The sequence below is a fragment of the Portunus trituberculatus genome, chromosome 50 (assembly GCF_017591435.1).
Source record: "Portunus trituberculatus isolate SZX2019 chromosome 50, ASM1759143v1, whole genome shotgun sequence".
NCBI classification, from domain to species: Eukaryota; Metazoa; Arthropoda; class Malacostraca; order Decapoda; family Portunidae; genus Portunus; species Portunus trituberculatus.
The window spans coordinates 24,301,175-24,321,174 of NC_059304.1; the positions used below are offsets into that span (position 1 = coordinate 24,301,175).

General features: G+C 39.5%; 1 protein-coding gene across 1 annotated transcript in view; it reads right to left on the reverse strand.

Moving 5' to 3' along the window:
• LOC123500075 (histamine H1 receptor-like) overlaps positions 1-20,000 on the reverse strand; it is a 138,598-nt gene that overhangs the window by 13,162 nt on the left and 105,436 nt on the right. Inside the window, 1 exon segment of the mRNA XM_045248717.1 lies at positions 19,813-19,946. The gene's annotated coding sequence lies outside the window, so the exon portion shown is untranslated.

Genomic DNA, 20,000 nt, shown 5'->3' on the forward strand with positions numbered 1-20,000 from the left:
AGCGCCGTGCTGTTGCGACTCACACCTGAACACCCGAGCTCTTATTGTTCTCCTCTCTCCATAAGCCGAGATAAAAGTATTTGAGTTACGAGAATCTACGAAAGAACAAGGAGATGTTATATCTAATTCAAACCTAGCTCCTCTTATTCTAGGCTGGCTTTCTCTCTCTCTCTCTCTCTCTCTCTCTCTCTCTCTCTCTCTCTCTCTCTCTCTCTCTCTCTCTCTCTCTCTCTCTCTCTCTCTCTCTCTCTCTGACAATGCCATTCTAACAAGTACTTCTCATGCTAATATGGATTCAAAGTGCGTCAGAGATCCATGTATTTACATACTCTCTCCTATCCGGTAATGGTGTCTTACTTTGAACTTCTCGCAGTACCACGGCAGCATTTTACTTAACGCTGTGTGGAGGCGGAGAGGTGTACAGTGTACACTGCAGGCTAAGTGTCCGCTACTTTAGAGGCAGGCACGCTGAAGCTGGGCCAGCTCATGACATTGACGCCAGTATTTCATCACTTTCATTACTTTTTTTGAGTATTTATCTGTTTATTTCGTTCGCGTATGGCGGCGTATTTCTATTTTGCGAACTAATGTCGGGATTGTAGCGCCATGCATCACCTAACGGTGTCTTTTTAGGGCACTGTCTCTTCAGCCTTTTTTTTTTTTTTTTCTGTAGAGCGTTCTTTAATTTTTACTATATTCTCTTCATATTAGCACTGCCGTTCAACATCGAACGCCGAGTTTTTAAGGCAATTTTTCTTCATGCTTCTTTTTTTGAGAGACAATCTTTATTTATTCCTTTTCTGTCTTGGTCTCAATTTGGTTGAGTTTCGCACCGAGCAACACTAACACTCTCTATCAGCAAGCTTTACTATTATTCTTGAGACTGAACTTCCATCGAGACGGTGAAGTTTACGAATCACTAAACATGCTCTCTGGTATGATATATTCACGAAGCTTTCTGCTACTCACCAACCACTCGAGCCACTGTGTCTAAAGTTTTCCAGAGAGAAGCACTGGCATTAGCTTCACTTCATGACTTCGCTACGGCAACGTACCCATGGAAATATCATCGAATATTCCCCCCAAATGAGTGACGAAACTTTCGGTGTACATGGCAGTCGTCTCTCCTTACCCACAAGATCGTAATGCATATAAAGTCGAGGAACGGGTTTACTTGCGTACAATCTCGAATGACTTGCTTATTTAGAACGAGAGATAGAAAAGATGAATATAGTGAATAGTGGAATAACTGTATTTATCTTCGGCACTGCAGAAGAATGACAGAGGATAAAGAAAGGGAGAGAGAAACGTGGAATACACAAGTGGCGGTCCAATTCGGGTAATGGCGTGTGTAGTGATGTATTACTGTAGTGTTCGTGGCCAGTGAGGGAAATGTTGGGGAAGGTAAGGGAAGGAAAGAAAGGAAGAAGGAAGGAGGGAGGGGAGGATGGGGAAGGGGAGGAGGGAGGAGCTGAGATAGAAGGGGAATTGTAAATTGAGACAGAAAGCATAATGGGACCACAAGAGGGAATGGACTTCTCTTTGTGACCACTAACTCCCTTACCTCCCCCCTCCTCCCCTCCATCCCCTTCTACCTTCCCGCTGCTCCTCATTTTCTGTCCTTTCCCCTTTCCTTCCAATCAGAGACACTGCAAGACTCAATTATAATCTCTCTCTCTCTCTCTCTCTCTCTCTCTCTCTCTCTCTCTCTCTCTCTCTCTCTGAAAGGTAAGGTAAAGAAATAAAAACAATAAGAATGGGAGTGAGAATTGTGAATATGAAATAGGATGGCTCTCTCTCTCTCTCTCTCTCTCTCTGGCCGTGAGTACCGAGGCCTCATAAAAGCCTGAAATCTATACGACAAGTGTAATTTATCGCGGCCCTCCTGAACCATAAAGCTTTATTATGGAAATTCCACGGTACTCGCATCGTAAAAATAATAATAAATATCAACTCACGACCACTCTCCGTCACTCTCACTGGGATCGTATACTCTTGCCGCAGCCTTCCCGCCGGACCTTCCTTGATCCAGCCCCGCGAAAGCTGATCTCACGAGTGCCTCCTATCAATTTCACTGGCCTCGTACACTCCCTCCAGCAAGTTTCTCGCCGGACCTTCCTTCCTCCAGCCCCGCGAAAGCTCATCTCACGAGTGTTGCCTGTCACTTTCACTAGCATCGTGCACTCCCTCCAGCAACTTTCTCAGGGGGCTTTCCTCCAGCCCCGCGAAAGCTCATCACACGGCAGACACAGTTGTAAACCAGGTTAGCTACACATGCATCCACAACAATTTAATTTAAGAAGGAGGTTTCAAGACATTTATCCCTTTCTTTGGGGATAACTCTCTCGGACCTGCAAGGGAACTGGCTACTAAGTGGGCCTTTTTCTTTTGTTTTATGTTGTCCTTTGCCAGCTTTTCTCTCTTACATAAAAACAAACAGACAAACAAACATGATTATGTCCGATAAAAGAAGGAGTAAGGTAAGACTTCTCAGGATACGAGTACAAGGTGGAATGTAAATATGTTTTAGTGTTCTAAGCGTGGGTGACGAGAGAGAGAGAGAGAGAGAGAGAGAGAGAGAGAGAGAGAGAGAGAGAGAGAGAGAGAGAGAGAGAGAAACATTTGAAACATTTATTTATTGCAATTAGCTATATAAACATACAAATATGTATTTGTTTTCATGTAGAATTATATACTGTAGGTACATATATAGCTAAAGCTAGCCTATATAAAGCATAGCTTTTTAGGCATGAAAAAAATATCCTTAGAAATATTAAACAATCTGGCTGGGGCAACAATATCTATTGCTGTAATGATGACATTATTGTAACTATATATAACATCCTAGTATTAGATTCATATATTACACAAAAGATAATTAAGATTCGTATATTACATAAGACAATAAAAAGAATGGATGGCTATTCATAGGAGGTGTACAATTTGTTCATGTATACAGACATACAGACATTCCAGTTCTACATATAAATACAATATATGAGCAGACATACACATGCTAAGATATACTAATTTAATAGTTTCATATACAAAATTCATTTGTAGGATAGTTTAGCTTTACAAACATGTTCGATCTCAGCTAGTATTCGGGAGTGAATTGAGTTTTACTTATATGCTGGCTTAATGAGGCAGGACAAGAAAAGTAAGTTAGTTAATATGTCATTATGATATTGTGTTTCAATCGGCTTTTGAATGTGTTGAGGGAAGGAGCGTCTTGAATTTCTTTGGGAATAGTATTCCAAGTTACAGGACCCAAATAAGTTGTTGAATGTTGAAATTTTGATAAACGATGAATAGGAAAGCTAAGGTTGTTGCGGTGACGGCTACTATAATTATGAGATGGGAGGAGGTCACGCATTTTATTCTTATTCTTATACATAAGTTTAGCTATTTCCATTTTTGTTATATCATCCAGTTTTAAGATTTTTGTTTCTTTGAATAGTGAATTAGTATGTGCTAAATAATCACTGTTAGTAATAATTCTTACTATTTTTTGAGTAAGCTCGTTGGCTGCCACGGCAACAGAGCTCTCCGTATTTTACCATATTTTTAAGCCTATTTTAATGGAATTCAAATTTTAAAACGCATGCTGCAGTGGGTGGACTGTTGGTGAACAAGAGAATAACGTCCGTGAAGATGTCGAGTGAATATTTCATGTTTTTCTGGGTGATATTAGCTATCGCGGTGGTGATGGCAGTCACAGCTCATCATGTAAACAAGTATGGCCGCCAACAACTGCTAGATTTACGACCACAAGCGAACACACCACCGCCAACAACCTTAGATTCCATCAGGTGGCTTAATGAATTAATCAACGGTCAAGATGTCCTGCAGGAAAATTTATCTACGAAGAAAAACAACCGCAGACGAGGTAAGAGAGGTGGAGTTCGAGCAAAACTGAGGAGGAGAGGAATCAAGACCCCACTTCCTGCTGTGACGTTCGGAAAGGTCCGGTCGGTGAGGAACAAAATAGATGAATTTGCTGCAAACTGTAAGTACATAAGGGACTACCGAGAAAGTGGATTCATAGCATTAACTGAGACGTGGCTTCAAGAAAAAGATGTGGATGAAACAGTGAATATAGATGGATTTTCATTGGTAAGAGGAGACAGAAAGGACACAGTGAAGCAGAAAGGAGGAGGAGTCGCCGTGTATATCAACGAGAGATGGTGTACACAAGTCAACGTGAAGGAACGTGTATGCTGCGATGATCTGGAATATTTAGTGATAACCTGTCGACCATTCTATCTTCCTCGGGAGTTTAACAATGTAATTGTTATAACAATATATATCCCACCTCATGCTAGTGAAACGGTAGCCAGTGAAAAGCTGCTGAATTGTGTACAGAAATACGAAAATAATAACCCAGAAGGTATAGTGATTGTGCTAGGTGATTTTAATCATTGTGATTTTCAATCGAGCGTGCCCACTTATCAACAGACCGTAACGTGTCCCACGAGAGGAAGCGCTACACTAGATAAAATGTACTGTAATATCAGAAATGGTTATCGTGCATATCAAAAGGCAAAACTAGGTGATTCCGACCACAATATGGTGTTTCTAGCCCCAACATACATACAAAAACTTAAAAGTGAATCACATGAGAAAATTAGTGTACGAAACTGGAAAAATGAGGAAAATGTTACTCTCCAGAGGTGTTTTGAATGTACGGACTGGGAAGCATTATATTCAGAAACAGAACGCATTAATTATAATTTAGATGTTTTCAACTCATAAGTAAATTTCTGTACGGATATGATAGTTCCAAGAAAGGAAATAACTATATATCCTAATAATAAACCGTGGATTAATTCTGATATAAAAGCATTAGTGAAGGCAAAGAAAAGGACTTTTGCAAATGGTGATAGAAACGGTGGTGCGGAAATACAAAGACAATTAAAAAGGAAAATAAATGATACTAAACATGCATATATGATTAAAATAGAAAATCAGTTTAAGTCAAACAACCCTAAAGATGCCTGGAATGGGGTGAAAATGTTGTGTGGTTCTAAGAAGAGGAAACTGAGAATAGACCCACCAAATGTTCACGAATATGTGAATAACTTGAACTCTTTTTATGCCAGATTTGATTTATATGATTTTAATGTACAATGTAAAAAAACTATGTCAATTGTCTATGGTATTGAACCGGAGCAAATAACTATTACACGAGAAGATACAAAGCGCTCTTTGAAGAGTATTAAATGTGGAAAAGCAGGTGGTCCAGACAATATAGGTTCAAAACTACTGAAATACTGTGCAGAACAACTCGTTAATCCTGTTTGGAAATTTTTCAAGCCTCACTGGACCAGTCTGTGATACCAGATGTGTGGAAAAAATCGGAGATTATTCCTGTACCTAAAAATAATAATCCAAAAGAGCTAAACGATCTGCGCCCTGTTGCACTTACCCCTATTTTAATGAAATGTTTAGAGCACGTGGTGAAACCCCATCTTTGTAAATACATAGACTCAAAGCGAGATAATTTACAATTTGCGTATTGTAAAAACAGATGTGTTCAAGACGCCATATTAACACTACTTCATCCTATTTACGAACATTTAGAAACCCGAGATACACAAATTCGAATACTTTTTATAGATTTTAGCAGTGCTTTTAACACTATTCAACCCCATTTATTACTAAATAAGCTATTAGAAATTAATGTAAATAGCAAACTCATCAAATGGATACATAGTTATCTTACAATGCGGACACAATATACTAAAATTAAAAATGTAAAATCTGATATTGTTACCACGAACACTGGGGCGCCTCAAGGATGTGTACTTGCTCCACTACTCTTTACACTATATACAAATGACTGCAGAAGTAAATATCCCAGCTGTTCTATAATAAAATATGCAGATGACACCGCAATCATAGGTAAAATTAGTAACGACAATTCACGTGAGTTCTTGAAGCAAGTTGACGACTTTGTACTATGGTGTAAGTACAATTTCTTAAATCTGAATATAAAGAAAACAAAGGAAATGGTAATTGATTTCAGGAGAAATAACTCTATTCCGGATCCACTTGTCATAGCTAACGAGCAAGTTGAAAGAGTAAATGAATACAAATATCTTGGTGTCATAATTGACAACAAACTGACAGGATCTGCAAACACATCAAAGCTGTACAAAAAATGTAAACAGCGTATTCATTTTCTAAGAGTGCTAAGAAATATTCATGTAGATAAATCAATATTAACTTTATTTTATAAGGCTGTAATCGAATCAATTCTGTGCTTCGCAATTCCAGTTTGGTATGGATCTTTAACATGTCAAGACAAAAATAAACTAAAGAAAATTGTAAAGACCGCAGGCAAACTTAAAGCTAGAACTGAATGCTTAGACGAGGTATACAATACAATGGTAATAAAACAATTGGGGAAAATTATGAATGATGTTCAACATCCACTGCACTGTCAGTACAATTTCCTGAGATCGGGTAAGAGACTAGCACTCCCCAAGCTGCAAACAAGTAGATTTAGGAATTCTTTTATCCCTATGAGTATAAAGCTTTTTAATTCCTCAGTCCCTCGATGAAGGATCTTTCTGTAATACGTTGTTAAGGTAGTATGTTTATATATATATATATATATATATATATATATATATATATATATATATATATATATATATATATATATATATATATATATTTTTTTTTTTTTTTTTTTTTGTAATCATGTGGATGAGCTACTGTATATGCCAAAATGATTTTCATGTTGTATGTATATTCAATATGACAATAAAACTTACTTACTTACTTACTTACTTAAAGGGGTTAGATAGGTGGTGTATGTTGTACACCAAATGGGATTACAGTAAGTAAGTAGTGGATAAATGTGCATAGTATATTGATTTTAGTACATTAGAAGGCATGATATCTTTTATTTGATATAGTAAGGCAATGTGTCTTGATATTTTTTGTGTAAGATTATGTATGTGATGTTTAAATAATAATGAATCATCATAATCGACACCAAGAAATCGTATTCTATTTGTTTTAGAAATAATCTCATTGTTGATTTTTAAATTTATCAAATGAGGTGTTTTTGCAGTAGTGATTAACATAAAGTAGTGTTTTTCAGTATTAATTGTTAATCTGTTGCATAGACACCACTGGTAAAGAATTTAAGTTCATGATTCGCATTCATTTTGGTTTGGACCTGTTAAGCGTCATGTCATCGGCAAACAAGATGCTTTTAGTTTCAGAGAAAAGATCAGAAATGTCATTGATATATATCAGAAATAAAATTGGACCTAGAACGCTTCCTTGAGGTACACCAAGGTTTACAGGGGTAGTAGGTGATTTTTCACCACTAAACACAACATAGTGATGTCTGTCTGTTAGGTAATCCTTAAACCAAGAAAGTAATGTGCCCCTGATTCCATAGTGATGCATTTTGTTAATAAGGATCTTGTGATTAACTGTGTCTAAAGCTTTAGCAAAATCTATAAAGATGGATAATACATGGAATTTTTTGTCAATTGCAGAAAGTATATCATTAGAAAATGCGTTTAAGGCTTTAAATGTACTGCAGTTCCGTCTAAACCCATATTGTGAAGAATTTAATATATTTCTAGTTTCAAGATAGTCAATTAAATAAACCTTCATTAACGTTTCAAATATTTTAGAGAAAATGTTAAGTTGTGATATTGGTCTATAGTTTTTAATGTCGTTATCGGGGCCAGACTTGTGGATAGGAGTAATTTTTGCAGTCTTCAATAGTGATGGAAACGTTCCAATTGCAACTGATTGATTAAATAGTATAGTCAAAGGAATTGAGAAGAGTTGAGCATTTCTTTTAATAACAATGGGTGATATATCATTAATACCTGAGTTTTTGTTATTTAGGGACTGAATTACTTTAGTCACATCAAAGGTAGTCACAATAGGGCACATCATAGAATTTAGAAAGTTACCTTTAAGGTAGTCTTTCGGGTCTTTATTTGTATGTCAAGTTCAGGTGCAATAGTGGAAAAATATCTACTAAAGGCTTCTGCTATATCTGAGGAATCGGTTAATAATGAATTATTATAATGCAAAGACTTATTGTTATTTGCTTTATTTGTATTTCCTTTTAATTCATTAATTGCTTGCCAAATCTTTTGGTATTATTACGGAAATTTGTAAAAACTTGGAAATAATGGTTCATTTTTGCAGTCCTGATAATTTGGGTTAGATGATTTCTATATTGTTTGAAAGTCTCATGAGATACTGTTCCAAGATTATACATTTTAAATAAGTTACATTTATGTTTAATGGACTTTAGTATTCCACTTGTAAGCCAGGCATTATTAAGTCTTTTATCAGTAACAACTTTAGATTTAATTGGGAAACTCTGATTACAACATTCGTATAGTTTTTTATAGAATAGATTAAAGTTATTGTTAGTATTTTCCATAGTTAGCAGTTCTTCCCAGTTTATTTTGCGTAGCTCATTGGTAAAAAAGAGTATGATTATTGGCACTAAAATTTCTAAATTTTATCTCTTGTTTTTTATTGGGTTTAGATTGCTGATTGATATTAATGAAAATGGGAAGGTGGTCAGATATACAGCAGTGAAGGATTCCTGAGAATGAGTGAGGTGTGAAATTTGACCAGATTTGATCTAGTAGCGAGGGCTGACCTAGAACAGGAGTATCCGGAAATCGTGTAGGTCTGGATATGTGGGGGAAATAATTTAGTGTTTGCATGGTATTAAGGAAAAAGTTTGTAGGAATGTGGGTAGAATGCTCCAATAAATTTATGTTAAAGTCTCCTATAATTAATGATTTGTTACGTCTGAAGATGTCATTATTCAGCATATCATTCATATCAGATGTAAATTCATTGACACCTACATGTTTGCTCTTAGGTCTGTAAAGAACAGTAATTATATAATTTGAATCTCCTAATGTAAGTTTAAGAGTACACATTTCAATGTTTTCATTAATGAAGCGAAATGGGTTTAACAATTCTGTTTGTAACATATTGTTAGCCAAAATAGATATCCCTCCATGTTCTCTTTTAGTTCTTATTAAGTGATATGAATCATAACCATCCAAAAAATAAAGCTGTTTAGTGTGTTCTTGTAGCCATGTCTCAGTAACAGCAATTATATCAGGTGGTTTTGGTAAACAATTAAGGAAAGATTTTAGTACATCAAAGTGTTTGTGAAGTGATCTAATGTTGATATGTATAATGTTAAGGTAATTGTTACATAATGATTTAGTTGCTGATATATAATCCTCAAAATTGAAATATTTGGATGAAGAATTAGGATCTCGTTGACCTGAAATTTTTTCTATAACACTAAATTCTAAGTTTAAAGAGAACACTTCATTATCATCATACAAAGAATTAAATAAATTTTTTCATATGTTGCAAACAATGTGATATAAATCAGTAATTAAGTACACTAATGAATAACTAAACAAAAGCGAATTACAACCAAATAGGTCTCTCCAGGCATGCAAATATAGAGAAGAAAATAAATTATATTAGTTATAATTATGCTATAGTAATTATCAATTAATTATAACCATACCAGTAGTTGCAGTATAGAAAGGAAGTAGGTATCTAATAATACCTCTAAATATGATGGGGGGGAGCCGACCGCCACCGCCAAGCCAATCAGGTGAATAAGGGACTCGATTCCCCGTTTACACAGTGGAGAGTGCCCGCATCTGGTATATCACCTGCCAGATGGCACCAGCAGCCAACCCCCACCCCCACCACACTACCTAAGCTATGTGGAAACAGAGGGTATCACTAACAATATAACTAAAAATGACGGGAGGGAGCCGAATGCCACCGCCAATCCGATCAGGTGAATAAGGGACTCGATTCCCCGTTTACGTCGTGGGAGTAGCCCGCATCCGGTATATCACCTATCGGACGGCATCAGCAGCTGACCACCACCCCCACCATACCACCTAAACTATGTGTACACATAATTCATAAGAGAGAGAGAGAGAGAGAGAGAGAGAGAGAGAGAGAGAGAGAGAGAGAGAGAGAGAGAGAGAGTAATACAGGGAAGAGGAAAAAAAAAAAAAAACATAAGCACTTGAAGATCCACAAGCCACGAATATTCTTGAGGTGAATCCAATACGGTTCCTGCAACAAAAGCGTACTTATCGCCGTCTCTTATCAGCATCACCCATTAGCCTCAAAACTCCAGCTGCTCCTCTTCTTCCTCCTCCTCCTCCTCCTCCTCCACCTCCTCTCCCTCCTCCTCAATTCATAAGAGAATTTAGCGGAAGAGAGAGAGAGAGAGAGAGAGAGAGAGAGAGAGAGAGAGAGAGAGAGAGAGAGAGAGAGAGAGAGGTGGAAGATAGTAAGGAGAGGAGGGGGGCGTTGAGAAAATGCTGCCGTCTTTCAAGGGGTGATGGCGGATTAGACTCCACAGGTCGGTCATAAGAAGACGTTTCCGGGAGGAGGGGACGGATTAGATACCATTGTGGGCGGTGAAACGAGGAAGGAAGCGAATAATGGGCGGTAAAGAAGGGAAAATGTTAACTTATTAGCTGAGGACTGCAGGAGAAATGGGCGGTCTTGGAGGGGAGGAGAGAGGCAGAGAGGTAGGGAGGGAGAGAAAGAGGAAGGAGGGAAGTTGCGAGGGAGGAGATAAACGTGGAGGGAAGATTAAAGGAAAAGAACACGGATTAAGGAGGATAAGAGGTATCTACGAGAGAGAGAGAGAGAGAGAGAGAGAGAGAGAGAGAGAGAGAGAGAGAGAGAGAGAGAGAGCCGGGTCTTCTAGCAGCTGGCGTCAGGGGATATTGGCCACTGAGGAAGTAAGAGGATTAATACGCGAGCCAAGATGGGCCATGACGGTAAGCTGGTGTCAAATGTCTGGTCGCAGGTGGTGCTACAGACGCTTGCACTGCCACGTCGCCGCCGCCATCTGCTCACTCTCCCATGCTCTCCTCTACCTTATCCTCGCCTTAGTCTCTCTACTGAAATTTGAGGAAAGGCGTGAGGTGGGAGGAGAGACCAGCAGACAGGCAGACACTTTTTTGTTGCTTTCACCTTAAGTCTCGACGCATTTGGCGGAGTTTGAGGAAAGTGATAGAAAAAATGCAAATAAATTAATGAATAAGAGAGAAGTGTTTAATCGGTGTAGTTTTTGGGTATAAGTAATAGACGAAGTACGAAACAAATTAAGAGTTTGTTCTTTGTTGTGTTGTAATGTTTCCAAAAATGTGATGATAACGACGTAATTATGTGGACACCAAACTCAGGCGTCGAAAAATGTTGAAATCGTGAGTTACAATGCAATGATAGACTGAAGCAAACACGTACATGCAAATATACAAGTGTGCATAAAGAAAGAAGAGGAAAAAAGCATTGGTCCCCTGGTGGCAGGTTTATCCTTTAAGTCTACACGTGTGGGTGGCGGATTATTCTTTGTTTTTACTGGACGCCTGCGTGGGACAGGTAATGGAGCTGGCCAAGTGATTTAGAGTCGTTGTGGGAAGGTTCTAAAACATGTATGTCTCTCTATTTATGTGTGCCTTGCAACCACCACCACCACCACCACCACCATCACTACTACTACTGTTGTGGGAAGATGACATAAAACACCTATTTTTATGTACCAAACCACCACCACCACCACTACCACCACCACCACTACTACTACTACTACTACTACTACTACTACTACTACTTACTACTACTACTACTACTACTACTACTACTACTACTACTATCACCCCAACCACCACCACCACTACTACTAATATCCCTGAAATTAATGACAAAAACAAAGACAGCAAGGAGGGACGAACACACACACACACACACACACACACACACACACACACACTGAAAACCGCATCAAAACCAGCCAAGCCTACACGGAAACTTACGGGAAATTTCAAATCATTAACTGGACATGCAGTTTAATGAATGGTGCTGGAATTCTGCGTCCGGCGCCCGTGCAGGAATCCAGACACAACTATTAAACCCTCGCTGACGGATGCGCATGTAGAAAAAAAAAAAGGGGGGGGGGCGGGAGGAAGACAGAAAGAGGCGACCTATATTCAGCGGTGGTGGTTGTGACGGTGGTGGTGGTGGCGACATGACCAGTGGGTAAATAGATTAATCTCAAGGGTAGCCCAAATACATGAATATTCTCAGGGTTCACTCTCGCAAAAACAACAAAACCCAGCGGAAGTTGAGTGCAAGAGACAGACAGCGGCGTGGGACGAATTGATGAGAGAAATTCAGAGTGAGTGAGTGAGTTAGTGAGTGAGTGAGTGGGTGGAGAGGGACAGAAATATATAGACGTCAACATGTCAAGAGATATGAGACGAGAGAGAGAGAGAGAGAGAGAGAGAGAGAGAGAGAGAGAGAGAGAGAGAGTCACCCGCCCCTTCACCTCTCTATACTACACAAATAACAGTATCAACTCCCCTCCTCTCTCTCTCTCTCTCTCTCTCTCTCTCTCTGGTTCCCTTTCAAGTTGGTGCTCTCCGCCTCTTCTTACTCACCGCCTCCATCCCTGCCGCCCTCCCACACTTATGGATTTGCCTTTACATATTGAGGACTCGGAGGACATAAAAGTGTGAACGGATTCCCTCTCTACTCAGCAACACCCTCGGGAGGACTCGCCAGGGGGAGGACTGGTGCAGGAAGCGATCGAGTCAAAAGAATAGGATTAGATACTTTTCCTGTGTAAGTTACCTCTCCTGTATTGCACATGCTACTGCTGTTACTGGCTGGTGCTACTGCTACTACTACTACTACTACTACTGCTGTTGCTACTACTACTACTGGCTCTTTCAATTTTTTTCCTCCTCCTCCTCCTCCTCCTCCTCCTCCTCCTCCCACTACAACTACTACTATTCAACACCAAGTCGACCAAACTTAATAAAAGAAGGAAACGCAATAACCGAGAAAAAGAACCTTAAGAAAAAAAAAATACAAAAAGAAAAAAAGGAGAAGAAAAGACAAGAATATCTCAGTGACCCGACAATACTGAGAGAAAACGTCCTTCTTTCTCTTAATATGAAGCCAATTTTTCCTTGTTTCCGATCACAAAGCCAGAGAGAGAGAGAGAGAGAGAGAGAGAGAGAGAGAGAGAGATGTCATAACAAAACCTGAATCATTGGAGGTTTAGGTCGAAAGAAAAAAAAAAAAAAACTTCATAACAAACGGGGGCTTTGACAGTCGTAGTGGTGGTGGTGGTGGTGGTGGTGGTGGTGGAGAGAGAGGGAGACAAACACAAAAGAAAAAAGAGAGTACCATAATAATGCTCTCTGTCTTTCTCTCTCTCTCTCTCTCTCTCTCTCTCTCTCTCTCTCTCTCTCTCTCTCATATAGAAAGAAAGATCATTAACCTCATTGTTTTAGCGATACCAGGAAGCCGAGAGAGAGAGAGAGAGAGAGAGAGAGAGAGAGAGAGAGAGAGAGAGAGAGAGAGAAAGGGGGACGGGGTAAAGAAGTGAAGTGTCGCCCTGTGTAAAGGGAAGGAGGAAGAACATGGCAGGCGTCCACTCTCGTCTCTCATCAATATTTCCTTATGTTGTTTTATTCTTGTGAAATTATAGAAGTGAAGTGCGTAAATATTCATGGCTAGAGGAGATGCCCGTGTGTGTGTGTGTGTGTGTGTGTGTGTGTGTGTGTGTGTGTGTGTGTGTGTGTGTGTGTGTGTGTGTGTGTGTGTGTGTGTGTGTGCCATTAATCTCTTTTTTGCGCTAATGTTCTCAGATTACGTTTCGTCTCGTCTTAATTTTTCATTTGGTCTTGATTTGCATTTCGGGTCTGCAAGATGGTTTCTTTATATATATATATATATATATATATATATATATATATATATATATATATATATATATATATATATATATATATATATATATATAGAGAGAGAGAGAGAGAGAGAGAGAGAGAGAGAGAGAGAGATTGTATAGATAATACATACATACATATAGATTACACTACTACTACTATTACTACTACTACTTTACAGAAGGGGTGGCGTAGTGCGTAGTGAATAAGGTGGTGAGCGTGGGGTCGAGCAGACGTCCATGTGTAGATTCGAATCCTACCATGTACCGCTTTGAAACATTGCTGCCATTTGTCGAGTGGTTTAAAGTTAACTACATGTCACCATGATACCCAGGTTCCAGGTGGTTACACCAAAGATGCGTTTGGGTGGTGATATGGGCTCCTAATATGGGTATCACTATAAATACTACTACTGCGTGTAGTACTACTAATGAGTGGAAGCTGAACAGCGCTTCCCATACTTCCAGGGACTATAGGCCATAACATAAAAAACAACTACTACTACTATTACTGCTACTGCTACTACTGCTGCCACTACTACTATTACTACTACTATTACTACTACTATTACTACTACTACTATTACTACTACTACCACTACTAAAATTAACCCTATTTCTGCAATACTAATCCCCCCACCACCACCACTACCCCCATTACAAAAATTGCTAATCCACCACCACTGTTATCACACACCACCAGTAACACTCCGTCTTCTCTTCTCCTCTTTGTTCTTTCAGTAATTATCTTCTCTTTCTCCTCTTGCTGCTCTTCCTGCTCCTCCCTTGCACAATTGCTACCTGTAACACACGCCAACACAAAGAAACAATTGCATCCTAAGTTCTGTTCTCCTCCTCTTCTCCCTCTTCTTCCTTCTCCTCTTACTCTTCCAACTGACTCTCATCTCCTATTTCTTTCTTCTCTTACACCTATTCCTTCTTACGATTATCACCCTATCTTACCGTCTATCTTATCTCCTCCTCGCCCATTTCATTCCTCGCTCTCCTCCTCCACCTTCTCCACATTATAAAAGTGGCAACAATACAGAGCAATATGCAACTCGTCTGAAAATGCTAAACAATTTTGAAATCTAGTACTTTTTATTCATCTCTCTCTCTCTCTCTCTCTCTCTCTCTCTCTCTCTCTCAGACTGTCATCTTTTGTCCTTTGTATCCTCCTTCTCTATATTCCCATCTGGTCCTCCTCCTCTTCCTCTCCTCTGGGCTAAATCTTCCCGTGATCCTCCTTCATATCCCCAGAAGCACCCAGACTAAGGCCCAGACATGACCGTCAGCCTCGTACCTTACACTGGCCCGCCGCTGCCTATACTCCTCTTTCTTTTCTTCTCTATCCGACCTTCTGCCTCTGTCTCGCCGTCTGTCGCTGCTATTATCATTTCGTCTCGGATTGTTTCTTTTTCTTTTATTTTCTTTTTATTTCTTTTGAGCCTGATACTGTTACTTTTGGTGATCTTTCTACTACTACTACTACTACTATTGGTGGTGCTGCTGCTGCTGTTAGGGTTATTCTACTACTGTTGCTGCTACTGTTATTATATAGTACAACAACAACAACAACAACAACAACAACAACTACTACTACTACTACTACTATTACTACCATTACTAATGCTGCTGCTGCTGTTACTACTACTACTATTACTACTACTACTACTACTGCTGCTGCTGCTGCTGCTGCTGCTACTGCTACTACTACTACTGCTGCTGCTGCTGCTGCTACTACCACTACTACTGCTACTGCTACTGCTACTACTACTGCTACTGCTACTACTACTGCTACTGCTACTACTACTACTACTACTACTACTACTACTACTACTACTACTACTACTACTACTACTACTACTACTACTACTACTTCTACAACAACAACAACAACAACAACAATAACAACAACAGCAACTACTACTACTACTATGACTATTACTACTCCTATCATTACATCTCTCTCTCTCTCTCTCTCTCTCTGCACCACTATCTAATCTGGCCAGTGTTTTCATGGCTTGCGTCTCTCCCATTTCACCTTTTTTCTCTTCACTTTTCTCACACATTTCCTTTTTCTTTTTCCTCTCCTTACTTTATTAGATTTATATACGTCTTTTTTGTTGTTACTATTTCCCACTTCACTCCTGTAATGTCACTGCTGCGAAACACTTGAATAATGAATGATCTAACCTATGCTCGAACGAAAATATGTAAAAGGCAGCGAAAATCCGATTAATACACGCTATCTAACACTTCCGTTCCTTTTAACAGCAACAAAAGATGCAAGAGGGAAAGGATATAAAAGAGTAGATTCGTTTCCTCGTCTTCTCTCCCAATACTGGAGGTTACGCGAGGATCCCCTGCTCTGGCTAGCCTTTGAGCCTCTCTTCCTCAAGTTTTGTTTACATTCGAAGTCCCACGCGCATTACTCAGGAATCCCAGAGAAGCGGCGGTCTGGGCAAATATCTCCATCTGTCGAGGAGTGAAGATGAAATAGCCGAGGGAAAAATATATAAAGTTGAAAGTTTAAAAGAGAGAGAGAGAGAGAGAGAGAGAGAGAGAGAGAGAGAGAGAGAGAGAGAGAGAGAGAGAGAGAGAGAGAGAGAGAGAGAGAGCAAAGAAAAATACGCGCAAAACTGATAGCGAGGGAGTGAAAGGAATAAATTTGGAAGAGGGGAGAGAGAGAGAGAGAGAGAGAGAGAGAGAGAGAGAGAGAGAGAGAGAGAGAGAGAGATTCCGAGGCAGGCGTTTTCTATTCTCGCGTAAGAAAATTCACAGCTGCTTATAATTTTGGGCAAGATGTTTTCCCGCGAGCCGAGTGTGTTTATGTAGATGTGGTCCTCCCTCCTCCCCCTTCTCTCTCTCTCTCTCTCTCTCTCTCTCTCTCTCTCTCTCTTTCTCATTTTCACACGTCGCATTAAGCAAGGATGTTTATGCGATAGAGAGAGAGAGAGAGAGAGAGAGAGAGAGAGAGTGTGTTTGTGTGTGTGTGTGTATGTAAAGGATTACCTTGCGTAGGTGAAACAGTTACACCCCATATTTCTCTCTCTCTCTCTCTCTCTCTCTCTCTCTCTCTCTCTCTCTGACAGCATTCTTGTAGCTTTTTCTTATTTTTTTTCCTTTTTCACGAAAATTTTCTTGCTGAATCTATCTCTTGCTTTATTTTTCCTTTCTTTAGCCCTGCTCCTCCACTTCTTTCTCCCTTTTCTTCTCCTTTTCCTCCTTCTCTTCCTTTTCTTCCCATTGTTATTTCCTCCGTCTCTTATCTTTTCTATTTCCTCACACACACACACACACACACACACACACACACACACACACACACAACTAGTCAAGGCTGGGGATGCACATAATGGAAATATAATGGAGGCGTAGCTGAAGGGGGATAAAGCACAACGAGGGACCTAATGGGAGGCGTTACGGCCTGACGAGTCTGCGGGGACGACGAGGAGTGTGTGGGGTCATGTGAAGGGGTCATGCCTTGCAGCAGCCCCGTTTCCTGCCACCAGTCCTCCTTGCCCTCCACCCTTCTGCCATCACTCTTCCCTCAACATGGCAGGGCTTGCGAGGTTGCTACTGCCACTATTCAGACTGAGAAGTGAAGTGATATTATGAAAAAATAAAATAATGAATAGGTGAACAAATAAATGATTGAATTGATAAATGTACAAATATAAAATGTAAAATAAGGTTAATATAAAATAAGTTAAAAGTAATGAAAATAAGATACAGTTCAAGTTTAAAAGGAAAAGAATGTAAAAACAAGAGAGAAAAAAAAGTTAAGTCGGTGTGTTTTGAATGTTCTAATTGTAGGTGGTGGTAGTCGTAGTGGTAGTGGTGGCTGTGATGGTGGCGGTAATGGTGGTGGTGAGCCGCTGACACCTGATAGTAATACGTGTGCCGGTGTTTGCTTGGCACTGACTTCACTACACTGAGAAAGAAGAATGTTTACACTGAGGAATGGTAATGTTAGGTCAAGGTGAATGAGTTTGGTAAGTTAGATAATTGTGTTACCGTCCTTTTGATCATGTTAAGTCAAGCTTAGGGCAAAGCAGGAAGAGTCATGTCAGTGTGTCATTTGGGAATATGTTAAGTGACTCAGGGGTCTGCTTGATCATGTCAGTGTAAAGGGTCACTATTAGATTAGGTCAGATCACTCCCGGGCGCACCACAGGCAGGTAGCAGAAGTCAGGTTAGGTTATGCTGGGTCAGGCCAAAGCTCGCCACGGGAACTGTTGGGCCACCTAGTGAATCAACTAATTCATTTGTGCAACACGCGCTGGGAAATGTGTGCAAGTCGCGGGGGTCTGATTTGTGGCGCTGCTTCTCCTGCTGTGTTGTTGTTATTGCTGTTGCTACTACTGTTACTTCTGCTCCTACTACTACTACTACTACTACTACTACTACTACTACTACTACTACTACTACTACTACTACTACTACTACTACTACTGCTACTGCTGCTACTACTACTACCACCACTACCACTGCTGCCACTACTACTGCTACCACTACTACTACTGCTACTGCTGCTACTACTGCTACTACTACTACTACTACTACTACTACTGCTGCTGCTGCTACTACTACTACTACTACTACTACTACTACTACTACTATCACTGCTACTATTACTTCTACTACTACTACTACTACTACTACTACTACTAGAACTACTACTACTACTACTACTACTACTACTACTACACACACACACACACACACACACACACACACACACACACGCATACACACAAGGTATTATCGCCTTTCCTCCTCTTTCCAATATTGTTCCTTTTTTTTTCTTTCGTCCCATTCCCCTCCTTATTATCATTCTCTCTCTCTCTCTCTCTCTCTTATTCATCTTTTTCCTGTTTTTCCTCTCTTCTCTTCCTCGTGTTGGCTGGTCTTCACGCTTCGCTTCCTCTAATCCACACAACAAATATTTATGGCCGTCTGTTTGCCCTCAATTCGCTAATGGCGCGCCTATTTTGTTTTGTAGAACTTTTACCTCCCAAAGTCAACAAACAAGAACATGCGCACCCAAAAAGTTACAAAAAGCAAAAAAAAAAAAAAAGATAAAAAGGACATGCATCCCTAAAAAAATAGAAAGGAAAAAGAAAGAAAAAAAAAGGGGCACACACACACACACACACACACACACACACACACACGTACCTACCATAAAAGTTACGCACTTGAAAAAATAGATAGGGAATAAAAAAAAGATACGAGAAAAAAAAGTTGAAAAAAAAATATCACTAAAGCATCGCGACCCTACGTGTGATTTTTCTTTCTCTTTTTCATTTATTCATTTATTTTTTTTGTTTTTGTTCCGCCAATTGCATTCATGAAGCGAGTGAGTTGTCGCCTGGACACAAATGTCACACAATACATTCAGACTGAACTCCGACACAGAAAAATAGAAAAAAAATATTATACAAGCAGAGAAAAAATGGAATTAAAAGTAGGATGACTGATGATGATGATAATAATAATGATAATAATAATAATAATAATAATAATAATAATGAGACTGCTACTACTAGGTACTACTACTACTACTACTACTACTACTACTACTACTACTACTACTACTACTACTACTACTACTACTACTACTACTACTACTACTACTACTACTACTACTACTACTACTACTACTACTACTACTACTACTACTACTACTGATAATAACCATAATGATAACAGAATCACTAATATCTTAGGTTGGCCAATGAGAGACCAGGGAGAAGGGAAGGGAAAATAACAGACAAATCATTTCATTACCATACGAATCCAATAAGGAGTAAGTAGAGAGAGAGTAAGGAAAGAAGAAGGAGGTAATACTGCTGGTAATATATAAAAGAGAGAGAGATTTCCCCCTAGTTCATTCGTGACCTGCCTTGCATAAGAGACTTCAAGATCAAGAGCTAAACAGACAGAGGGGAAGGAAAGACACAGGAGCAATAATGGTAATAATATAAAAAAGATTCTCCTACCTTATTCGTGGCCTTGTATAAGAGAATTCAAGATCACAGAAGGCGGCGCTTCCTTTCCCTTGCTCTTAAATCATATAGACTTCTCGTTAGGTATTTCTTGTGAGCTGTGGCCCGAAAAGCGATTTCATCTTCATCTGTAAAAAGGAGAAAAGGGATCGTCAAGAGATGTTCCCTTCATAGCCTTCAAT